We start from the raw sequence: 25,302 nt of genomic DNA on the forward strand, positions 1-25,302 counted from the left end.
AGTCTCGCTCGAAGACTGAGCCCTAGCGGTGCCACCGCTTGTCAAGGGAGGTTGCACCGCCCAGTCTCGCTCAGAGACTGAGCCTAGGCGGTGCCACCGCCTGCCTGGGACGGTTGCACCGCCCAGCTTTCTTGAGAGACCCTCTCCTGGGCGGTGCCACTGTCGACCCTGGCAGTGCCACCTCCTAGTAGGAATTCTGGTCCGAATGGGTTGATCCATTCGGCCCAATTTGGGTCTGTCAAGGGCCCAATTGCCCCCAGATTAAGTTAATGGGAGCACCTCCCATTCCTAACTTAATCTACATGCTAACTACGACAATTCTTAAGACATTTACTACAGCTTGCTCCGGTGCATCAATCGCTTCTTTCGGCGAACTTCTGGCAAACTTCCGACGAACCTCCGACGATGCTCTGATAGACTTCCGGCAAACTCCTGGGCTTGCAACGATCCACTTGGTGAGTTCCGACGAGCTTCTTTTGGCAAGCTCCTGGACTTCTCGGATTTGTTCCCGCAGAACCTCCGACGACCGTCCGGACTTCCGTCGAGCTCTCGAACTCCCAACGTGATCATAGTCTTTGACTCCGGCTCAACTTCTGCTGCATGTCTTACTTTCATCGTAGTTAATCCTGCATACTTATCTCAATATATGGATTAGATAACAAATGACAATTGACTTCATCATTAAAATCCGAGATACAATAATCTATAGTCCTATGCAATGGCTACTAACAACTCAATAAGAGCACAAATGGAAGTATTGGAAATCATAATTGAGAATCGACCACAAGAAACACTTAATGATTTCAAAAAGAGCTTACTGGAGAGCCTCAGCAAATTTCAACAAGATGGGGGCTCAAGTTCTACGTTGAACATATTTAGAGATATAGGAAAAGGGCCCCAAGATTATGACACAAACTACCCATGCATTAGAGTAGAATTTCCGAGATGAGAAGATGGGGATCCGACTAGTTGGATCTCTATGGCAGGAAAATCTTTTCATTTTCACAGGACCCCAGAAGAATCCAAGATAGAAATAGCCTCAATCCATTTAGACGGAGATGCAATCCAGTGGTATAATTGGTATGAAACGTGTCACGGAGTTCCCTTGTGGGAGTAGTTCAAGAGAGGGCTTCTTGTTCGCTTTGGCCCATAAGAATACTAGAACGTTGATGAATAGCTCGCCAAAATTCATCAGACTTATACAGTGTTAGAATATCAGAGTAGGTTTGAAAGATTGTCAAATCAAGCTAGAGATTGGTCTGAACGATAAATTGTGTATACATTTATCGAAGTGCTTATTTAGGCATCTGGTGTGAAGTTAATGCTCGTCATCCCTGCACTATGATAGTTGTGATCTCATTTGCACTCCTACATGAGGAAAAAATCAACAGAGAAAATCGTTGAAACAGAAGTGACCACAAACAAATGATCAGAAACCACCTGCCCCATCTATTCCCAACCGGAACCATAACACCCGAAGGCTAACTCGAGAAGAACTCAAGGAAAGATTAGCAAAGGGTTTGTGCTGGCACTGTGATGAAAAGTGGAGTAGGGAGCACCAATGTAAATAAGGGCAACTGCTTATAATTGAACCAATTGAGGAGCAACAAGAAGCTAAGAATGTGGACTCCAATTATGAAGGTATGGATTCTAATGAAGATGTTGGACCTATCATACATATAGTGCATGCATTAACTGGCTACTCTATCCCGTAAACTATAAAAGTTGGAGTGGAACATCAGCATGTTATAGTTTTGATTGATACTGGTAGCACTAATAATTTTATGGATAGTAAGGCTGTCCACCGATTGGCCTACCACATTGAAGGTTGTAACAAATTCGAAGTAAAGATCACTAATGGACATATTTTAACTTGTGATAGTAAATGTTCAAAGATAAAATTGATTATATGTTAGAACCCTTGCAGATTCTAAGCTTAGGGTTGATTTCTTTAGGGGATCGGCCTCCTTGGAATTCTATAGGGGTTCCTTCCTCCAAGTTGCTGATCAAAGGTTGTAGAAAAAATTCATCTATTACTTTTCAAAAGAAGATGAATACATGGCTATTTATAGAGTTTCTAAACCTTAACTCCTAATAGGACTCCTACTCAAGACTCCTATTTCTTTACAACTCCTAATTATTCTCTAAGAAATAACCTCTAAACTCTAGTAGGCCTCTTCACCTCTTTAATAGGGGTCGGCTTAGGTAGGTCTTACATAAATACCCTTCTCAATTAGGACTCTCCTAGCTAGAGTCCTAACAGACCCGCCCTCTTCAAATCAGCCTTGTTGTCGAGGCCGACAATCCATGAATTCTAGGAATTTGATCTTCAAGTCGTCATAGTTCTCCCAAGTGGCACCTTCTGCTTGTAAGTTCACCCACCGTATTAGTACTTCAATAGTGGGTCATCATCGTTGAGTCACGATCTGTCGATCAATAATGGCACTCGACCGGGTATGGAGTTCTCCTTGGGTAGTCATATTTGGTGGGTGGCGTTGCACTATCTCCAAGCACTTGTTTACCACTTCCATCTGGCTGTCGGTTTGCGGGTGATATGTCGTACTCATTTTCAATTTAGTGCCCTTATAACATAATTCTTTTGAGTCCCATTTGTAATGAGCCATGGAGCTTGGTGCTTCCACCATTTTTTTTTTAATCTTACTAGTCTCTTAATCTTCTTGCCATTCCCTCTTAATACCCTCAGGGATGTTGCTAGTCGAAAGTGAAATGGCTAAAAATTCAACTTGCTTGGGTAGTCGTGAAAGCACATCTACAACAATATTCTCTTTCCCCTTTTTGTAAGTTATTTCATAATCATATCTAAGAAGTTTTGTTACCCATTTTTGCTGCTCAAGGGAAGATATCTTTGTTAGGATCGGAGTGGCACTAAGAGGGGGGGGGGTGAATTAGTGCAGCGGTAAAGTGCGATAAACTTTTAGCGATTTAAACACTTTCGGAAACTTCGTACGATAAAAGCAACGTTTTAGTTTGAAACTGTTTCGATTGCGTTTTAACTTGAAGGGATAAGTAAGATGGAGACAAAGAAGCAGAGCATTAAAGTGCAAATGGTTTGCAGTAATATAAATGACAATAAGTAAATGCAAACCAGAGATTACGTCGATTTTACAGTGGTTCGGTCAAATGACCTACATCCACTTGCGAGGCCCCTCTTCGATGAGGCCCCTATAGGGGAAGGGTAAATACCCCTCTTACAACTTTTACAAGCGGTTCACTCTCTTACATATTTTCAACAAGAAAGAAGGATGTGAACACTAGCAAATTGAAAACAAGACTAGCAAAGACTTTTCTAAGACCTTTCTCTCAATCAATTGCTTCTGAAAAAGTTGTAATCTCAACTGAGATTTGAGGGATATTTATAGGCCTCAAGAGGATTCAAATTTGGGCTCCAAAATTTGAATTCTCTTTGGGTTCCCGATGCTGGCGGTGCCACCGCCTGTCACTGTCAGACACTGACAGTGCTGGGCGGTGCCACCGCCCAGCCAGGCAGTGTCACCGCCCAGCTCTCGGGTGCTGGGTGGTGCAACCGCCCAGTCTGGCGGTGCCACCGCTAGACCCTTCGGTTCACTTGTTGGACTTCAAATTTAGCCCAAACTAAGTCTAATTTTGGGCCTAGTTGGCCCCTAACCAGGATATAGGATTATCTCTTAATCCTAATCCTAATTGCAAGTGAACTACATAACAAAAAAAAATCATAAGCAAGTTTTCAACCGCGAACGTCGAGTCTTGTTCCGGCGAGCTTTCCGACGAACTTCTTCCGACGGACTCCCAACAAGCTCCCGAACTTGTGATGACTTTAACGAGTAGCCGAGCCTTCTCGGTGATCTCCGTGAACCTCCGACGATCTCTTCGGTGAACTTCCAAAAATTCCGATAGGTTCCCAATTTCTTCTCGGTTGGTTCCGGCAGCATCTCCGACGATTCTTCGGACTCTTAAACGTCCATCGAACTTGACTCTGGTATTCTTTCTTTGTGTTTTCTGGTTATCGTAGTTAATCCTGCATACTTAACTCAATAATATGGATTAGATCAATTAACCCATCAATTGATTTTATCATCAAAATCCGAGATTCAATAATCTCCCCCTTTTTGATGATGACAATCAATTGATGATGGAGTTAAACATAACTCCCCCTATCTATATGCCATATTATGAGAAGATAAAAACACTTGAATTCCATCCTATTGAATTCAAGCATAAACCGATAAGTTCTAACCGTAGAACTTATCATTATTCTCATTAAGCATAAGTAAATGCAAAACTTCGATTAAAATCATTTTCAAGTCGAATGATAAGAGACAATTTTTACTACGACAGGAGATAAAGATTTTCAACATGAATTTCATGATATAGATGTAAGGCATGTTTTCAATATGATCAATCAATCTTGTGATATTCTCAAGGAATTTTCAAGGCATTTTGCAAGGCATATAAGACATTCATACAAGCTTTTGCAATTCATATAAGTCATGCTATCAAAATGATACAAGTCATCACTTTTTTCCCCCTTTGTCATCAACAAAAAGGGAATGAGACTTGAAGCACATAATTTGTGATTATAACATTGATCATACAAAAATTTTATCATCCAAAATTAAGTATGCTAAAATATTTACGCAGAGTTCATCATAAAGGAAAATTCAACATTCATCCATTTTAGCAAATCTCTTCTTTCTATAAATAACAAAAATTTTAGGTGTACAAGGAAGAGATTGTGATTAAAAAAAAATTCAAGTAGTAACTCCAATAATTCAAGATCATAATTCGAATACAAACTTATTTAAATTCAAATTGTCAACTTGAAACTCATAATCAAGCCATCAAAATCAATTTCGAGATTCACAAAATATCATAAAATCATTAATCTTGATCAGATGGGAGCGGTGTTTGACTCAAGGTAGGATAAGATAATTTAACATGTCATTTAGAATCGAAAGAGAAGGATTAGATTCACCGAGGAACGGAGAGAGGATGAAAAACTTTACGGAAAATCCATTCAAACAAGTTTATTCTTTAGGGACAATTTAACATACCTAATTCCCTTCTAATGAATTCAAATTGGTCTTCATTTAAAGCTTTTGTAAATATATCTGCTAATTGATGCTTTGTGTCAATGAATTCTAGAACAACATCATTGTTAAGGACATGATCGCGTATGAAATGATGCCTAACGTCGATGTGCTTAGTTCTAGAGTGCTGAATTGGATTTTTAGTAAGACATATGACACTAGTATTATCACATTTTATGGGAATGTTTTTAAAGTGAATTCCATAGTCTTCTAATGTATTTTTCATCCAAACAACTTGTGCATAGCATGCACTTGCAGCAATGTACTCGGCTTCCGCCGTAGATAGTGCAACTGAATTTTGTTTGTTGGAAGTCCAAGAAACAAGTGCATGTCCTAAAATTTGGCATGTTCCGGATGTACTTTTTTATGTATCCTGCATCCGCCAAAATCGGCATCTGCATAAGCTATTAAATTGAATTTTTTAAATTTTGGATACCACAGTCCTAGATTTGGAGTTCCTTTAAGATACCTAAATATTCTTTTAACACTTTTAAGATGAGATAATTTAGGATTTGATTGAAACCTAGTGCAAAGTCCTACACTAAACATAATATCCGATCTAGTCGCGGTGAGGTAGAGTAGACTACCTATCATTCCCCTATATGTTTTTTGATCGAAATTTTCACTATTTTCATCCATATCTAACTTAGTCGTAGTACTCATAGGGGTGTTTATTGCTTTTGAATTATCCATGTTAAATCATTTTAATAATTCTAATGTATATTTAGATTGGTTAAGAAATATACCATCCCTAAGTTGTTTGATTTCTAATCCTAAAAAGAAAGTTAATTCACTCATTAAACTCATTTCAAATTCATGACTCATACATTTGGCAAATGATTCACATAGTGATTCATCCGAAGAGCCAAAAATAATATCGTCAACATAAATTTGCACAATAAGAAAATTATTTTTAAAATGTTTAATAAACAATGTAGTATCAACCTTGCCTTTGATAAAATTATTTAAAATAAGAAAGGAACTAAGCCTTTCATACCAAGCTCTAGGAGCTTGTTTCAAGCCATAGAGAGCCTTAGTCAATTTGAATACATGATTAGGAAGAAGAGAATTTTCAAATCCGGGAGGTTGTTCGACATATACTTCTTCGGAAATAAAACCATTCAAGAAGGCACTTTTGACATCCATTTGAAATAGTTTAAAATTATTACTACTAGCATATGCAAGGAGCATCCATAGGGCTTCTAATAAGCTACGGGAGCGAAGGTTTCTTCGTAATCGATACCTTCTTCTTGGTTGAAACCTTGGCCACTAATCTAGCCTTGTTTCTAACCACGATACCATTTTCGTCTTGCTTGTTTCTAAAGACCCATTTCGTACCAATGACTAAATGGTCACTAGGTCTAGGAACAAGCTTCCATACCTTATTCCTCTCAAATTGATTCAATTCCTCTTGCATTGCAATAACCCAAAAATCATCTTTTATGGCCTCGTCAATGCATTTAGGTTCGATTTGAGAAAGGAAGGTGGCGTTAACACAAAAATTCTTGAAAGAGGAACGAGTTTGAACCCCTTTTGATTTATCTCCTATAATTAGCTCCTTTGGATAAGCATATATATACTTCCATTCCTTGGGTAAGGAAATTTCGGAAGAAGGTGCATCCAAGTTGCTATTTTGAGGAGGGGGTTCATTTAAATTCAAATTATCAAAACCAAGATCATCATCAAAATCATTTTTCTTTAAATTAGAAATTTCATTAAAAACTACATGAATAGACTATTCTATTACTAAGGTTCTTTTGTTAAAAACCCGAAAAGCCTTAGAAACTGAAGAGTAACCAAGAAAGATACCTTCATCGAATTTAGCATCAAATTTTCCTAAGGCATCCCTTTCATTCAAAATAAAGCATTTACAATCGAAAACTTTAAAATAGGAAATATTTGGTTTTTTGCTATTCCATAATTCATAGGGAGTTTTTGATAGGGATGGTCTTATTAGGACCCTATTCATGATGTAGCAAGCTGTATTTACGGCTTCGACCCAAAAATACTTGGGTAGACTATGTTCATTTAACATTGTTCTTGTCATTTCTTGTAAGTTTCTATTTTTTCTTTCAACTACATTTTGTTGGGGATTCCTCGGAGTGGAGAAGTTGTGATTGTATCCATTAACTTCACAAAAATTTTGAAAGTAACGGTTTTGAAATTCGCCACCATGATCACTCCGAATTGATGAAATCATGAAACCTTTTTCGTTTTGAGTGAGTTTACAAAATTTAGAGAAACACTTGAAGCAATCACTTTTGTGAGCTAAGAAATAGGTCCAAGTGTATCTAGTATAGTCATCCACAATTACAAACGCATATTTGCTTCCTCCTAGACTTGTCGTGTCAATTGGTCCAAATAAGCCCAAATGAATCAATTGTAATGGTCTAGTGGTGCTAATTTGAGTTTTTGGTTTGAAACTAGTTTTTATTTGTTTACTTAGTTGACATGCATTGCATACTTTATCCTTAATAAACTTTATATTTGGAATTCCTCGCACTAATTCTCTAGATGAGATCTTATATATTAGTTTCATGCTTGCATGGCCTAGTCTCCTATGCCAAAGCCAAGCATCATCATTTAAAGCGGAGAAGCACATTTCATTACTTAGTTCATCAAGGTTGATGGTGTAGACATTATTTTATTTTAATGCAATCATAGTTATGTTATGGTTTGGTTTTTCAATAATACACACATTTGATTTAAATCTAACGATATAACCTTTATCGCATAATTGACTAATACTCAAGAGATTATGTTTCAATCCATCAACTAGTAAGACATCATCAATAGAAAAATTTAATTTGTTACCTATGGTTCCCTTGCCAATGATTTTGCCTTGGTTGTTATCTCCGAAGGTGACGTACCCTTCTTCTTTGCTAGTGAGCATAGAGAAATGAGATGGATCTCTAGTCATATGTCTTGAGCATCTACTATCTAGATACCATCTCTTGCTCCTAGCTTGTGATGGTGTATGTTTCTACAAGAAGGGATTATTTTTAGGTACCCATTTTCTTTTGGGTGCCTTAAAAACTTGTTCATCATATTGCATAGAATTGATCATGGTTCCTTTAGGAACCCAAATTAGTTTGTTCGGACTAATTTTCTTGAATGGACATTTATAAGTTTTATGTCTGTATTTGCAACAAAATTTGTAATTGCTTTGGTGCCGAACATGTAAGACGGGGCCTTTAATGAAAGTGGTTGGATTTTGGTGAGGACTTCTCACAAATCCGATTCCACTTCTTTTAGGAATGTGACCCTTATTTGTAAGGATCATGTTCAAAGATTTGCTACCAACCTCGAATTTCTTCAAGGTGTCCTTAAGTAGCAAGTTCTCCTTTTGGAGAGATTCTAGATCATGACATTTTATACATGGAGCTAAACTATCATGATATTCAGTTTTTAATTTATCGATATCACAAGTGAGACTATCATGCTCCTTTTTTAGCAATTTATATTTTCTACTAATTGTCTTACATTCATCAAATAACTCATGGAAAGAATTTAATAATTCATGATAAGGTAAATCTACATCAATTAAATCAGTTACCTCTTCTCCGATGGCCATTTGGGCGTAATGAGCAACTTGCTCAGTGTTGGACTCCTCTTCTTCAGACACGCTTGAATCATCCCACGTTGCCTTGAGCGCCTTCTTCTTTGATGTTCTCTTTTTGGCTTGAGGACAATCGTTCTTGTAGTGTCTCGGTTTTTTGCAATCATAGCAAATCACTTGGTCCTTCTTTTGTTCGAATTTATTTTTTATATTATTTTTAAATTTGTTCTTTCTTAAATATTTTTTAAATTTTTGAGTCAAAAGTGCAATGTCATTGTCACTGTCCTCATCACTTGATGTTCCTTTCAAGTGGTCTTCTTGTGATTTGAGTGCCATATCCTTCCTGTTCTTTTGAAGGGGGTTCTCGAGCTCGTCATGAGCTTGACATGTCATTTCATAGGTCATTAGAGACCCAATGAGTTCTTCAAGAGGGAATGTTTTAAGGTCTTTGGCCTCTTGAATGGCCGTAACTTTTGGATCCCAACTTTTAGGGAGGGATCTTAAGATTTTAGTTACTAGTTACTAGTTCAAGGTTAGTAAAATCTTTATTAAGAGCTTTGAGTCCATTGATGACATTCGTAAACTGGGTGTACATGTCTCCGATGGACTCATTTGGTTTCATTCGGAAAAGTTCGTAAGAGTGCACAAGGATGTTGATTTTGGACTCTTTCACTCGGCTAGTGCCTTCTTGAGTGACCTCAAGAGTTCTCCAAATATCAAAAGCCGAATCACAAATTGAAACATGATTAAATTCATTTTTGTCTAGTGCACAAAACAAGGCATTCATAGCCTTTGCATTTAAAGCAAAAACCTTCTTCTCCGATTCATTCCATTCGCTCATCGGAAGAGAAGATTTTTGAAATCCATTTTCAACAATAGTCCAAAGCTCGAAATCCATAGAAATGAGGAAGATCCTCATACGAGTCTTCCAATAAGTATAATCTGACCCATTAAATAAGGGTGGATGTGTGATAGAATGACCCTCATGTATGCCGGAGTAAGCCATCTCTCTTGGGTATCAAACCAAATATGAGAGTGAGCCTAGCTCTGATACCAATTGTTAGGATCGGAGCGGCACTAAGAGGAGGGGTGAATTAGTGCAGCAGTAAAGTGCGATAAACTTTTAGTGATTTAAACACTTTTGAAAACTTTGTACGCTAAAAGCAACATTTTCGTTTGAAACCGTTTCGATTGCGTTTTAACTTGAAGGGATAAGTAAGTCGGAGACAAAAAAGTAGAGCATTAAAGTGTAAATGGTTTGCAGTAATATAAATGACAATAAGTAAATGCAAACCAGAGATCACGCCGATTTTACAGTGGTTCGGTCAAATGACCTACATCCACTTGCGAGGCCCCTCTTCGATGAGGCTCCCACCTTCCACTAGCAAATCTCTTGAAGGGGAAGGGTAAATACCCCTCTTACAACTTTTACAAGCAGTTCACTCTCTTATAGATTTTCAGCAAGAAAGAAGGAGGTGAACACTAGCAAATTGAAAACAAGACTAGCAAAGACTTTTCTAAGACCTTTCTCTCAATCAATTGCTTCTGAAAAAGTTATAATCTCAACTGAGATTTGAGGGGTATTTATAAGCCTTAAGAGGATTCAATTTCTCTCAATCAATTGGACTCCCGATGTTGTCACTGTCAGACACTAACAGTGCTGGGCGGTGCCATCGCCCAGCTCTCGGGTGTTGGGCGGTGCAACTGCCCAGTCTGGCGGTGCCACCGCCAGATCCATCGGTTCACTTGTTGGGCTTCAAATTTAGCCCAAACCAAGTCTAATTTTGGGCCCAGTTGGCCCCTAACCAGGATATAGGATTATCTCTTAATCCTAATCCTAATTACAAGTGAATTACATAAAAAGAAAAACATCCTAAGCAAGTTTTCAACCGCGAACGTCGAGTCTTATTCCGGCGAGCTTTCCGATGAACTTCTTCCGATGGACTCCCAGCAAGCTCCCGAACTTGTGATGACTTTAACGAGTAGTCGAGCCTTCTCGGTGATCTCCGTGAACCTCCGACGATCTCTTCGGCGAACTTCCGAAAATTCCGATAGGTTCCCGATTTCTTCTCGGTTGGTTCCGGCAGCATCTCCGATGATTCTTCGGACTCTTAAACGTCCATCGAACTTGACTCCGGTATTCTTGCTTTGTGTTTTCTGGTTATCTTAGTTAATCCTACACACTTAACTCAATAATATGGATTAGATCAATTAACCCATCAATTGATTTTATCATCAAAATCCGAGATTCAACAATCTTATGCTCCAAGAAATTTTTAGGTTTTTATGGTCGGTCTTGATTTGAAATCATCGCTCGATCAAGTACGATCTCAACCTCATTGCTGCGTGCACAATGGCGAGCATCTCCTTATCATATGTTGACATGTTTTGATGGGAGGGAGACAATGCCTTACTAGTGTATGTGAGTGGTTGACCATCTTACATGAGAACGTCTCCAATTATGACTCTAGATGCATTGGCCTCGATGATGAAGGGTCGGTTAAAATCTGGTAGCGCTAGCACCGGCATCGTCGTCATGGTTACCTTAAGTTTGTCGTAGGCAGCGGAGGCTTTGTCCGACCATTGGAAGGTATCATTTTTCAGTAGAGAAGTGAGTGGTGCACTGATCTTTCCATAGTTTTTCATGAACTTGCGATTGTAGCCTATTAAACCGAGAAAGCCATATAGCAATTTTATGTTCCTTGTGGTTGGCCAGTTCTGCATTGCTTCTATTTTGGAGGGGTCTACCGTCACACCTTCCTCTGATATGATATGCCCAAGATATTTCACCTTTTGTTGAAGAAAGTAAAAATTTGTAGTGTCCATTGTGTGTTTGAAACGTTGTTTTCGGTATATCTTCTTCGTACACTTGTATTTGATGATACCCGGATCGAAGGTCCAGCTTTGAGAAGATTTATGCTTCCTTTCATCTAACAATTCATCTACTACTGGAATAGGGTATTTATCCTTCATGGTTATGCCATTGAGAGCTCGGTAATCAACGTATATTCGCCATGTTCCGTCCTTCTTGCATACAAGTAGCATCGGTGAAGAATAGAGGCTGCAACTTGGCCGAATAACTCTTGTTTCGAGCATCTCTTTTATAATCCTTTCTATTTCATCCTTTTGGAGATATAGATACTGATATGGCCGAGTATTTACTGGAGGTTTTCCTAGAAGAATCGTTATATAATGATCATGCCAACGGGTAAGAGGTCGGTTGTGCGGTTCGTCAAATATATCTAAAAATTCAGCAAGCAAAGGAGTAGTAGGTTTGGATCTTCAAATTCTATTGGCTCTCTCTTAGTTTGCTGCTCAAGTTGTACCAAAAAGCCGCTGCATGCTTTATGTAATACCTTCTCCATTTGTTGTGTGCAAATCATCGTTACGTCGCTCCCACGTTTCTCGTGCAGTATCGCCTGTTTCTTCTAACTATAAAATTTCATAATTAGTTTCATAAAATTTCAGGAAATATTACCTAATATTATCAACAATTCAATTCTGAGCATGGCCTCATGATTATCAAGAGGGAGGAGGAAGAGATATGCAATTATCTTATGGTCCTGCAACAACAGTTTCACTCGTGGGCGCGTACGATCATACTTCAAAATCCATCTATCGGCGACTTTAACGATAAACTTGCTACAATTCTCAATAGGTAAGGCCATCTGGACAGCAACCTTATTGTTTAGGAAGTTATTAGTGCTGCCCGTGTCGATGAGAATAGTGATCGGTTGTTGTTTGAGAAGGCCTCTAATTTTCATCATTTACGGGTTTGAGTAACCAGCTAGTGCATGTACCGTAACTTCGGTCATTTGTGCCTCTTCTTCTGCATCTTCTTCTTTATGTCCAAAGCTCTATTTTAGATGTTCAATGACCTCTACTTCTACTGGTTCAATCATAAGAAGTCTCCTTTTACTACAGCGATGCTCACGACTCCATGGCTCATCGCAATGCCAACATAACCCCTTCGTAAATCGCTCCCGAAGTTCTTCTCTTGTCAAACTTTTTGGTGCAGGGACTAGGTTGATAGTAGGGGGTTGAGAGCTTCAGTATTGCTAGTTGGGGAGCAACCCTAGTCCTTTGGGCTTCATAGTTCAATCACTCATCTTGAAATCGTGCGAAAGAGATGGCTGCCATAAGCGTGTATGGTTGTCGTGCTTTAACTTCTCCCCATATCTTCGGCTTCAAGCCCTCAATGAAGGTTCCTAATAGCTATTTTTGAGAACAATCATGAGTTTGATTAGATAACCTTTCAAACCTGGTTTGGTACTCTTGAATGGTGGAGGTTTGTTGGATCTTTGCTAGTTGTTCGTCAATGTTCTCATAATCGGTTGGTCCGAAGCGAATCAACATTTCTTATTTGAATTATCACCATAATAGGACTCCATGAGTGTATTCAAACCACTGTATGGCATCCCCTTCAAGATGTATAGCTGTAATTTTTATCATAGATTCGTTTGTAGTTTTGTGGTACCAAAAGTATCGCTCTGCGCGTGAGATCCAACCAATCGGGACTCCTTCTTCCCATCTAGGGAAGTCTTGATAGAATCCTTACAGATTCTAAACTTGGGGTTGATCTCTTTAGGGGATCGGCCTCCTTGGAACTTTATAGGGGTTCCTCCCTCTAAGTTGCTGCTCAAAGGCTGCAGAAAAGATTCATCTATTGCTTATGAAAAGAGGAGGAATACATGGCTATTTATAGGGCTTCTAAACCCTAACTCCTAATAGGACTCCTATTCAAAACTCCTACTTCTAACCAACTCCTAATAGGACTCCTACTCAAGACTCCTATTCCTTTACAACTCCTAATTCTTCTCTAAGAAACAACCTCCTAACCCTAGCTGGCCTCTTCACCTCTTTAATAGGGGTTGGCTTGTTGGGAAATCATGGGGGCGATATCACATGCGCAGCGGAAGAATAAGAAAACAAAATCCCCGATTCCCAAAAAGATGTTCATCGTCGTGCGAAGATTGGTGCGCAAAAATCCGGGAAACATGAAACTACGTATAGAGTAGATCGTGTTACCTAGGGAGATCGTATATCCCTGTTTCCTTGTAGATCCTTAGGAGAGGGTAAAGGAGGTCAAGCGTCCTCCTCTCTAGCGGTGATCCACATAGTAGGGTTGCGATGACGCTCCTCAAGACTCCAAGCTGAGGTGGAGAGGAAGAGGAGAATAGGAAAGGCAAGCAAAGGCTCTAGCCTATGAGGCTCCGAATCCCTCCTATTTATAGAGGTCCCCTGTCAAACCCTAATGGGTCCTCCCCTAGTGGGTATTGGATCTGCATCCAATAAGACAAGGGCTCTGTCGGATATCTCATATCCGAACCTCTACTCATCGCAATACCTACTATATGTGTGTGACCCTCTAGGCCAAATATCGAGCTGGCCGTGAGTCATACCCGTCAGAACTCCTTCTAACTCAGTGAATTATTATCTCTGTAATAATTCACTTGACTCATCGACTACTGAAGTACTAGGCCACTACGCCGTAGTACCCAAACGATACAAGGGAATCCAATCCATTGGACCTGTCTGTCCTCAGTTACCGTGTACCTATAATCCCTCATTCATCTAATATCCCAGATACCGTATATCGAGCATGGTGTTGTCAGACCCATACGGTTTCTACTCGAGTCTTGCTCTAATTGGATTCTCCCGGAGAACTCTTTCTCTCTAAACCTGAATGACCCTGGCCAGGGATTTGTCTGAGCAAGAACACATGGGATATTCCTCTCATGACGCCGAGAGTGGATGATCCTCTATCGACACTCAATAGCCCTCGTAAGGTCGACTACCACTCCCAATGACCAACTGTACTAGATTTGGGACAGCCAAACCTATAAGTCTGGTATCAAAGAGTGGAGCACTCATACAGGACATCCTTGGTGTCTCAAGTCTAAGGACCAGATACACCACTAGGACTACGGAATCACTGTCTGACAATAAGGCATCATCAACCATCCAGCATTCCGTAAGCGGATCAATTAGTGAACTCATTCTCCAATGAGCACCTGTACTGTATCCCTAGTGTCCCTACACGAGCATATATGAGACCAGCTACATCCATCATATGGACGAGTATACAGCACACCAGTCTATCCGGTTATCACGATGTCCCTCTCGAGTAACCTATGACCGGGATTATTTAGGATATATGTTTAAAGGTGAATCGATCTCATTATCGTGATCTCATCACTATCCGATTCCTATTGCACAAATCCAAGGACATCACAATATATATATGCACATATGCAATAGTTATAAAGTGATATACGCCAAAATATAATAAGCAAAAAGATTCTGTATCAAGTCACACGTGCCATCACTCACATGATTGGCTTGCTGGGCACCTATGACTAGCAATCTCCCACTTGACCTAAAGCCAATCACCTATGTGTCTGATCCCCATCAGACCCCTGTGACGCTCAAAGACAATCCGAGACAATGGCTTTGTTAGTGGATCTGCAATGTTATCTTCGGATGAAACTCTTTCCATTGCTACATCTCCTCGGGTTATGATCTCTCTGATAAGTTGGAACCTCCTCAGAACACTTCTGATGAGACCCGGGTTCCCTTATTTGAGTAATCGCCCCATAGTTGTCGCAATATAAGGAAGTCGACTTCTTGCTATCCGGAACGACTCCCAAATCTGTGATGAACATCTTCAACCAGACTCCCTCCTTTGCTACATCTAATGCAGCAATGTACTCCACCTCTGTAGTCGAGTCAGCAGTGGTATTTTGCTTGGAACTCTTCCTGCACACTGCTCCTCCATTCAAGGTGTACACATATCCTGAATTTGACTTGCTATCATTGACATCAGACTGAAAAACTTGAGTCAATGTAGCCTTCAACCTTGAGGCTACTACCTCCATATACTAGTAAAAGATCCTTAGTCCTTCTCAAGTACTTAAGGATACACTTTACTGCTTTCCAATGCTCCAAGCTTGGATCCGCCTGATACCTGCTCGTGACACTCAAAGCATGCGCTATATCAGGCCTAGTATATAGCATGACATACATGATAGACCCTATTGCTGAGGCATAAGGTATCATATCCATGTTCGCCCTTTCTTGGAATATTCCATGCCAAAAATTTTGACAATGGTTTCTATGTACTTGGACTGGGACAAGCCAAGCATCGTCTCGGATCTATCTATATAGATTCTAATCCTCAAGATATAGGATGCTTCCCCTAAGTCCTTCATAGAGAAGTGTCTAGATAACCAAGCCTTTACTGTGGATAGCATTCCTATGTCATTCCCAATGATCAGGATGTCATCCACATATAACACCAAAAAGGTGATAGCGCTCCCACTTACCTTTCTGTATACACAAGGCTCATCTTCGTTCTTAACGAAGTCATAAGATCTGATTGCCTCATCAAATCTTATGTTCCAACTTCGGGAAGCTTGCTTTAGTCCATAAATGGATTTAAGCAACTTACACACCTTATCTAGGCAGTTCTTGGACACGAATCCCTCAAGTTGCATCATATACACCTCCTCCTCGAGGTTCCCATTGAGGAATGCGGTTTTCACATCCATTTGCCAAATCTCATAATTATAGTGTGCTGCAATAGCCAATAGAATTCTGATGGATTTTATCATTGCTACGGGTGAGAAGGTTTCGTCGTAGTCAACACCTTGCCTTTGACGATACCCCTTAGCCACTAACCTTGCTTTATAGGTTTCTACCTTTCCATCTACTCCAATCTTTTTCTTAAAGATCCACTTGCAACCGATGGGTACAATACCTTCGGGCGCATCAACTAGGTTCCAAACCTTATTGGAGTACATAGAATCCATCTCAGAATTCATGGCTTCTTGCCACTTCCCGGAGTCTATACTCATAATAGCCTCCTCGTAGGTTTGAGGATTAATATCCTCAACATCTTCTCCTCTGATATGTCCCACATATCTCTCAGGAGGATGAGATACTCTATCAGACCTGCATAAAGTTGAAACTTGTGTATTAGGTACCTGAATAGACTCGGGCTGTAGAGTGGTGCTTGAGCTTGGTTCTCCAACCTCGCTCAACTCTATCATTCTCCCACTATCTCTGCCAAGAATGTGTTCCTTCTCAAGGAACACTGTTCTCTTAGCTACAAAGACCTTTTGGTCCTCGAGATGATAGAAATAATACCCACAAGTTTCCTTGGGGTGTCCCACAAATTTGCTTCGCTCTGTCCTTGATTCTAACTTATCGGGGTTGTGTCTTTTAATGTGGGCAGGGCAGCCCCAAATCTTAACAACCTTAAGATCAGGCTTCTTCCCTTTCCATATCTCATATGGTGTAGACACTACCGACTTAGTTGGAATTCTGTTCAGAAGGTAAGCTGCGGTTTCTAGGGCATATCCCCAGAATGAGATGGGTAGGTCAGCGAAACTCATCATGGACCGTACCATATCTAATAACGTACAATTTCTCCTTTCAGAGACACCATTGAGCTGAGGTGTGTAAGGAGGTGTCCATTGGGATAATATCCCATGGTCCTTGAGGAACTGAGTAAACTCTGTACTTAAGTACTCACCTCCTCGATCTGATCGAAGAGTTTTGATACTCTTTCCAGTTTGGTTCTCCACCTCATTCCTATACTCTCTGAATTTCTCAAAGGCCTCGGACTTGTACTTCATTAAGTACACATATCCATACCTTGAGAAATCATTAGTAAATGTAATGAAGTAGGGGTAACCTCTAATGACATGAGTTGACATGGGTCCACATACATCACTATGTATGAGTTCCAACAACTCAGTGGCTCTCTCTCCAGTTCCACTAAATGGAGAGTTTGTCAATTTTCCACGAATGCAAGGTTCACAAGTTGCATATGACACGTAGTCGAATGGATCTAGATATCCATCATTTAGTAACTTTTGAATCCTTCTTTCATGGATGTGACCTAGCCTACAATGCCATAGGTATGCACTATTTACCTCATCTCGTTTCCTCTTAGACACTTACATTCATGATATGTGGAGTAGTGTCTTGCATAAACAAACCTTTATGCAATATTGCTCTCGTCAATCTCCCCTCGGCTTTGCTAGAATTTACAATAAATTGTAGATGCGATAAGCAATATTGGTATCCAATACCAATGCACTATCACAAAAATCTAACAATTGGAGATTGATCATGAATGTACCTGAAGCTTCACCAAGCTTCTTGTTTCGCCCTTTCTGCAAGGTACTCTTTGCAGTTCCTCTTCCAGTGCCCATCTTTACCATAGTGGAAGCACTGGTCTTTGTCCTTTGCTGGGTCTTTCTTAGCAACCTTTGCTTTACCTGGTTTGCTCTTGCCCTTTCCCTTCTTAAGGGACCTTTCTGCTTTCCTTTTCTTTTTGGTCTCACCAGTGTAGAGAACTGGCTTCTCTTTCTTAATAGTACTCTCTGCCTCCCTCAACATATTGACGAGCTCTGGAAGAGTCACCTCAAGCTTGTTCATATTAAAATTCATTATGAACTGTGAAAAGGAATCTGATAGGGACTGAAGCACAATGTCCATACACAAGTTATCCTCTAGGACCATTCCTAGACCCGTGAGTTTCTCTATCCACTCAATCATCTTTAGGACATGGTTCTGAACCGGTGTCCCCTCAGTCATCCTAACGCGGAAAAGGCTCTTGGATATCTCATATCGTTGAGTCCTTCCCTATTCCTCAAACAATTTGCGAACATGTAGGAGAATGGATCTGTCATCCATCTTTTTATGTTGTCTCTGTAACTCAGGAGTCATAGAGCCCAACATATAGCACTGAGCAAGAGTGGAGTCATCAATGTACTTCACGTAGCGAGCGATCTCATCCTCGTTTGCCCCTTCTTTGGGCGTAGGTATCACTGTATCAAGGACGTACACGATTTTCTCTGCTGTGAGAACAATTCTCAAGTTACGAAGCCAATCCGTATAATTTGAACCAGTGAGGCAGTTGACATCAAGTATGCCATGTAAGGGATTTGAAAGCGACATTTTCTGAAAATAAAGATGCAGCAGAAATGAATAACATGCATATTTTGCAAGAAATAAACTATCAAGATATGAACTTCTATCTTAATATGCTCCCACTATTTTACTAACGAGTCACGCGACACCTTTAGCACGTGAAACGAAAGTCTCCGGCAGACTTCTAGTGGGGATCAGGATCCAATCAGCGTCTTAGTGTAACCTCGAGGGACTCGACCAATCACACTAAGCCTAAAAGGTAGGCAACTCTTGCCGATCACAACTCCTTGTGATTCCCGTCCTATTTGGTCACCGAATCACCATGGCCTCGAGGGACTCGACCAACCATGATGCTCGGTTAAGTCAACACCTTCGTTACAAGATGAGTCTGATTTGATGATATACCCTCGAGGGACTCGACCAAGCATACCATGCCCTCAGGTCACCGGTTGTTAGGATCGAGAGCACTAAGAGGGGGGGGGTGAATTAGTGCAGCGGAAATCTTATAATAATTTAAAAACCAAAAGCTGCGTTTGTTCAAAAACTATTGTGATGCAAAAGCAAATTCGCAGTTTGTATCTAGGTGCAGTTTGCGTCTAAGCGCAGATTGCGTTCAAGCGCAGTTTTGCGTCTAAGCGCAGTTTTGCATCTAAACTCAGATTTACGTCCAAATGCAGATTTACGTCTAAACGCAGATTTACGTCTAAACGCAGATTTACGTCTAAACGCAGTTTTACGTCTAAACGCAGTTTTGCGTCTAAACGCAGTTTTACGTCTAAACGCAGATTTACGTCTAAACGCAGATTTACGTCTAAACGTAGTTTTACGTCTAAACGCAGATTTGCGTCTAAACTTTGAAACTCGTTTATATACTTGCAGAAGGCAGTATGCAGTTGAAATCAAGACGTAAACGTGAACTGAAATCTGACGATTGAGCGAGGAAAGCCGATTTACGTCTGAATGCAGTTTTACGTCTAAATGTTGAAACTCGTTCGTAAAATCGTAGAGGACAGATTGCAGTTATTAATAGGTTTAAAATGTAAGCGTAAACTGCAAGGAAGCTCGTTCGTAAAAACGCGGAAAACAGTTCTGCAGAATCAAACGTAAACGTAAACTGTAATGTATGAAAATACGAAGTTACGTCTGAATGCAGATTTGGAAGAATAGCTCTTAGAACTTGTTCGCGAAAGCACAGAGAGCAGTAGTGATGAGGGAGGTTTGCAGTAATGATAAAGTACTCGAAATTAAACGCAAACCAGAGATTTAGAGTGGTTCGGTCAGCCTTGACCTACTCCACTTTTGGCTTCCTCCACCGATGAGGTTGCCGACGTCAACTAGGTGCCTTCCTTCAATGGGCGAAGGCCAAACTTCCCTCTTACAGTTTCTTCTCCTTTTGACAGGCTTAGGAGACAACCTTTACAGACCTTTCTCTCCTCACTTTACAATTGAAAACTTGAAGAATAGAAGGAGGAGACTTAAAGGCTTTACAACACTTTTGAGCTCTTAGAATCACAGAAAAGATCAAGATTTCGGTATTGGTCTGTATCTTTTCAGTGCTGAATGGGTGGGGTATTTATAGGCCCCAACCCAATTCAAAATTCGAGCTCAAAACGATCAAATCGATCAAATCCCAGAATTCTGGGATCAGGCGGTTGCACCTCTCGACTGGAGAGGTGGCACCGCCTGGCAGAGCTCGAAGACTGAGCTCTGCCGATTGCTTCTCTCTGCCAGAGCTCGAAGACTGAGCTCGATGGTTGCATCACCTGGCAGAGCTTGAAGACTGAGCTTGGTGGTTGCATCACCTGGCAGAGCTCGAAATCTGAGCTTGGTGGTTGCATCACTTGGCAGAGCTCCAAACTGAGCTCAAGCTGATGCACCATTCTGCCAGAGCTCGAAGACTGAGCTTGGTGAATGCATCACTTGGCAAAGCTCGAGACTGAGCTCAGGCTGATGCACCACTCTGCCAGAGCTCGAAGACTGAGCTCGGTGGTTGCATCGCCTGGCAGAGCTCGGAACTTGAGCTCTGGCGGTGCAACCTCTTGGCTGGAGCGGTTGCACCTCCCAGCCTTGCAACCCTGGCGGTTGCACCTCCTGGCTGGGGCGGTTGCACCTCCCAGCCTTGCAACCCTGGCGGTTGCACCTCCTGGCTGGGGCGGTTGCACCTCCTGGTGCAATCAGGGTCCGAATGGCTCACTCCATTCGACCCACTTTGAATCTTTTCAGGGACCCAATTGCCCCAAGATTAAGCTAATGGGATCACCTCCCATTTTCATGCTTAATCATCGTGCTAACTACGAATATCTTTAAGACAACTTCTGCAGCTTTGCTCCGATGCGTCAATCGCTTCTTCCGGCGAGTTTCCGGCCAACTTCCGACGATCAACCGACAACCTTCGGTGATCCTTCTGCGGACATCCGGCATACTCCTGGACTTTGCGACGATCCACTTGGCGAGTTCCGACGAGCTTCGCTTGGCAAGCTTCTGGACTTCTCGGATCTGTTCTCTCTGAACCTCCGACGACCGTCCGAACTTCCGTCGAACTCTCGAACTCCCAACGTGATCCTGATCTTGACTCCGGCGCAACTCCCGCTGCTTGTCTTACTCTCATCGTAGTTAATCCTGCACACTTATCTCAACACATAGATTAGATAACAAATGACAATTGATTTCATCATCAAAATCCGAGATTCAACACCGGTGACATCTCTATGTCGTAAGCAAGATAGCGAATCACGATATAGGTGAGTCTCGAGGGACTCGACCAACTCAACCTACACCGGGAATCGGTTCCTACTCATAACGATGGAAGGCCACGTGGGTCAATCTAATTGCCTCACGTTTACCGACTTAATATTATCGAGAGATGTTTCTATGATTTGGTCTCCTAATATGACATGTCACACATATACATATTTAATATATATCTACATCGCATGCAAATATATATACTTATCTAGTATGTGTATAAGCAATCACACCAGATGATCATGGACAACAACCTAATATGATTAGGCCCGAGCCAGTAGGCCTAATCACTCACATCAAGATCTATGTGTGCAACGGTGCATCTCCATGCCCTGTGATCGTCCATCTCGTCCTCGTCGGTTCCGTCGACATCTTGATGCATCTCCATGCATCACGATCGTCCGTCTCGTGGGTCCCACTATCGCATCCATGCTCCCGCTGCACCTCCTCATGTGATTACAACTTAATCATAGGCACGCAGGCCCGACAATAAACGAGAAATATAACGGAGGCTCGCAGGCCTCAATATTAATAATCACAAGTACACACATCACACGGTCCATGATCATCCGTCCACACATCATACATCACATATATAAATAATCATCATAATGTAGGACTACTAGATAATAATAAAAATAATAATCAACTAAACCTTTTAATTAATTAATATTTTCTGAAATCAGGGACATGTAGGGAATTTTTGAATTTATAGGGGTATTTTCGTAATTTGGATAAAAAGATAGAAATTGGAATATCTCAAATTCCGAGGGGCAAAACTGTCTTTTGCCCAGAAAACCCTAATGCCCTTTCCCCTTTCGCTGGTGCCGCCGTCGCCACCCTGCCGGCGGCGGCCTGTGCGGCGAATGAGGGCACTGCCCTCGCTTGCAAGCAGGCCGCCGGCCGGCTACTGTAGACGCAGCCCCTGTGCTGCCCGCCTTCGGCTGCGCTTCACGCACGCAGATCGAGGGAAGCAACTGTTGCTGCCCTTTCTCGCTTTTGCGTCAATGATTTTGACGTCAAAATTCTTCCTAAACACAACACACATAGTTCAAAACCAATCATTCGCAGGATCAACCTGGCTTTGATACCACTGTTGGGAAATCATGGGGGCGACATCACATGCGCAGCGGAAGAATAAGAAAACAAAATCCCCGATTCCCAAAAAGATGTTCATCGTCGTGCGATGATTGGTGCGCAAAAATCCGCGAAACATGAAACTGCGTATAGAGTAGATTGTGTTACCAAGGGAGATCGTATATCCCTGTTTCCTTACAGATCTTTAGGAGAGGGTAAAGGAGGTCAAGCGTCCTCCTCTCTAGCGGTGAGCCACACAGCAGGGTTGCGACGACGCTCCTCAAGACTCCAAGCTGAGGTGGAGAGGAAGAGGAGAATAGGAAAGGCAAGCAAAGGCTCTAGCCTATGAGGCTCTGAATCCCTCCTATTTATAGAGGTCCCCTGTCAAACCCTAATGGGTCCTCCCCTAGTGGGTATTGGATCTGCATCCAATAAGACAAGGGCTCCGTCGGATATCTCATATCCGAACCTCTACTCATCGCAATACCTACCATATGTGTGTGACCCTCTAGGCCAAATATCGAGCTGGCCGTGAGTCATACCCGTCAGAACTCCTTCTAACTCAGTGAATTATTATCTCTGTAATAATTCACTTATTATCTCTGTAATAATTCACTTGACTCATCGACTACGGAAGTACTAGGCCACTACGCCGTAGTCCCCAGACGATACAGGGGAATCCAATCCATTGGACCTGTCTGTCCTCAGTTACCGTGTACCTATAATCCCTCATTCATCTAATATCCCATATACCGTATATCGAGCATGGTGTTGTCAGACCCATACGGTTTCTACTCGAGTCTCACTCTAATCGGATTCTCCCGGAGAACTCTTTCTCTCTCAACCCGAATGACCCTGGGATTTTTCTGAGCAAGAACACATGGGATATTCCTCTCATGACGCCGAGAGTGGATGATCCTCTATCGACACTCAATAGCCCTCGTAAGGTCGACTACCACTCCCAATGACCAACTGTACTAGATCTGGGATAGCCAAACCTATAAGTCTGGTATCAATGAGTGGAGCACTAATACAGGACATCCTTGGTGTCTCAAGTCTAAGGACCAGATACACCACTAGGACTACGGAATCGCTGTCTGACAATAAGGCATCATCAACCATCCAGCATTCCGTAAGCGGATCAATCAGTGAACTCATTCTCCAATGAGCACCTGTACTGTATCTCTAGTGTCCCTACACGAGCAGCTATGAGACCAGCTGCATCCATCATATGGACGAGTATACAACACACCAGTCTATCCGGTTATCACGATGTCCCTCTCGAGTAACCTATGGCCGGGATTATTTAGGATATGTGTTTAAAGGTGAATCGATCTCATTATTGTGATCTCATCACTATCCGATTCCTATTGCACAAATCCAAGGACATCACAATATATATATGCACATATGCAATAGTTATAAAGTGATATATGCCAAAATATAATAAGCAAAAAGATTCTGTATCAAGTCACACGTGCCATCACTCACGTGATTGGCTTGCTGGGCACCTATGACTAGCATGGCTTAGGTAGATTTTACATGAATGTCCTTCTCAATTAGGACTCTTCTAGTTAGAGTCCTAACAGACCCGCCCGCCCTCTTCAAATCAGCCTTGTCCTCGAGGCTGACGATTCATGAATTTTGGGAATTTGATCTTCAAGTCGTCCTAGTTCTCCCAAGTGGCATCTTCTGTTAGTAGGTTTACCCACTATATTAGCACTTCAGTAGTGGGTCATTGTCGTCGAGTCACGATTCGTCGATCAATAATGACACTTGGCTGGGTCTGAAGTTCTCCTTGGGTAGTCATATTTGGTGGGTGGCTTCGGGCTGTCTCCAAGCACATATTTACAACTTCCGTCTGGCCGTCGGTTTGTGGGTGATATGTCGTACTCCTTTTCAATTTAGTACCCTACATATAGAATAACTTTGTCCAAAATATGCTCGTGAAGATACAAGTAGAATTTATCACAAGTACAATGCGTCCTTTATAGCATAATTCTTTTGAGTCCCGATTGTAATGAGCTACGGAGCTTGGTGCTTCCTCTAATTTTTTATGATCTTACTAGTCTCCGAATCATCCTGCCATTCCATCTTAATATCCTCAAGGAAGTCGTTGGTCGGAAGTGAAACGATCGAAAATTCAGCTTGTTCAGGTAGCTGCGAAAGCGCATCTGCAACAATATTCTCTTTCCCCTTTTTGTAACTTATTTCATAATCAAATCCAAGAAGTTTTGTTACCCATTTTTGCTACTCAGGGGATGACATCTTTTGCTCTAAAAAGTACTTGAGGCTTTTATGGTCAATTTTAATTTAAAATTGTCAATTGATCAAGTAGGGTCTCTACCTCGTTGCTGCGTGCATAATGGCGAGCATCTCCTTATCATATGTTGACATATTTTGATGGGAGGGAGACAATTCCTTGCTAGTGTATGTGAGTGGTCGACCATCTTGCATGAGAACGTCTCCAATTCTAACTCTAGATGCATCGGCCTCAATGATGAAAGGTCGGCTGAAATATGGTAGTGCTAGCACTAGCATCGTCATCATGGTTGTCTTAAGTTTGTTGAAGGCAGTAGAGGCTTTGTCCGACCATTGGAAGGTATCATTTTTCAGTAGAGAAGTGAGTGGTGTACTGATCTTTCTATAGTTTTTCATAAACATACGGTTGTAGCCTATTAAACCGAGAAAGTCGCGTAGCAATTTTATGTTCTTCCAGGTTGGCCAGTTCTGCATTGTTTCTATTTTGGAGAGATCCACCGTCACACCTTCCTTTGATATGATATGCTCAAGATATTCTACCTTTTGTTGAAGAAAGCAAAAATTCATAGTGGTCGTTATGTGTTCGAAAGGCAGTTTTCGGTATGTTTTTTTTGCACACTTGTATTTGAT

This window comes from Musa acuminata, chromosome BXJ2-10, assembly GCF_036884655.1.
Source record: "Musa acuminata AAA Group cultivar baxijiao chromosome BXJ2-10, Cavendish_Baxijiao_AAA, whole genome shotgun sequence".
NCBI classification, from domain to species: domain Eukaryota; kingdom Viridiplantae; phylum Streptophyta; class Magnoliopsida; order Zingiberales; family Musaceae; genus Musa; species Musa acuminata.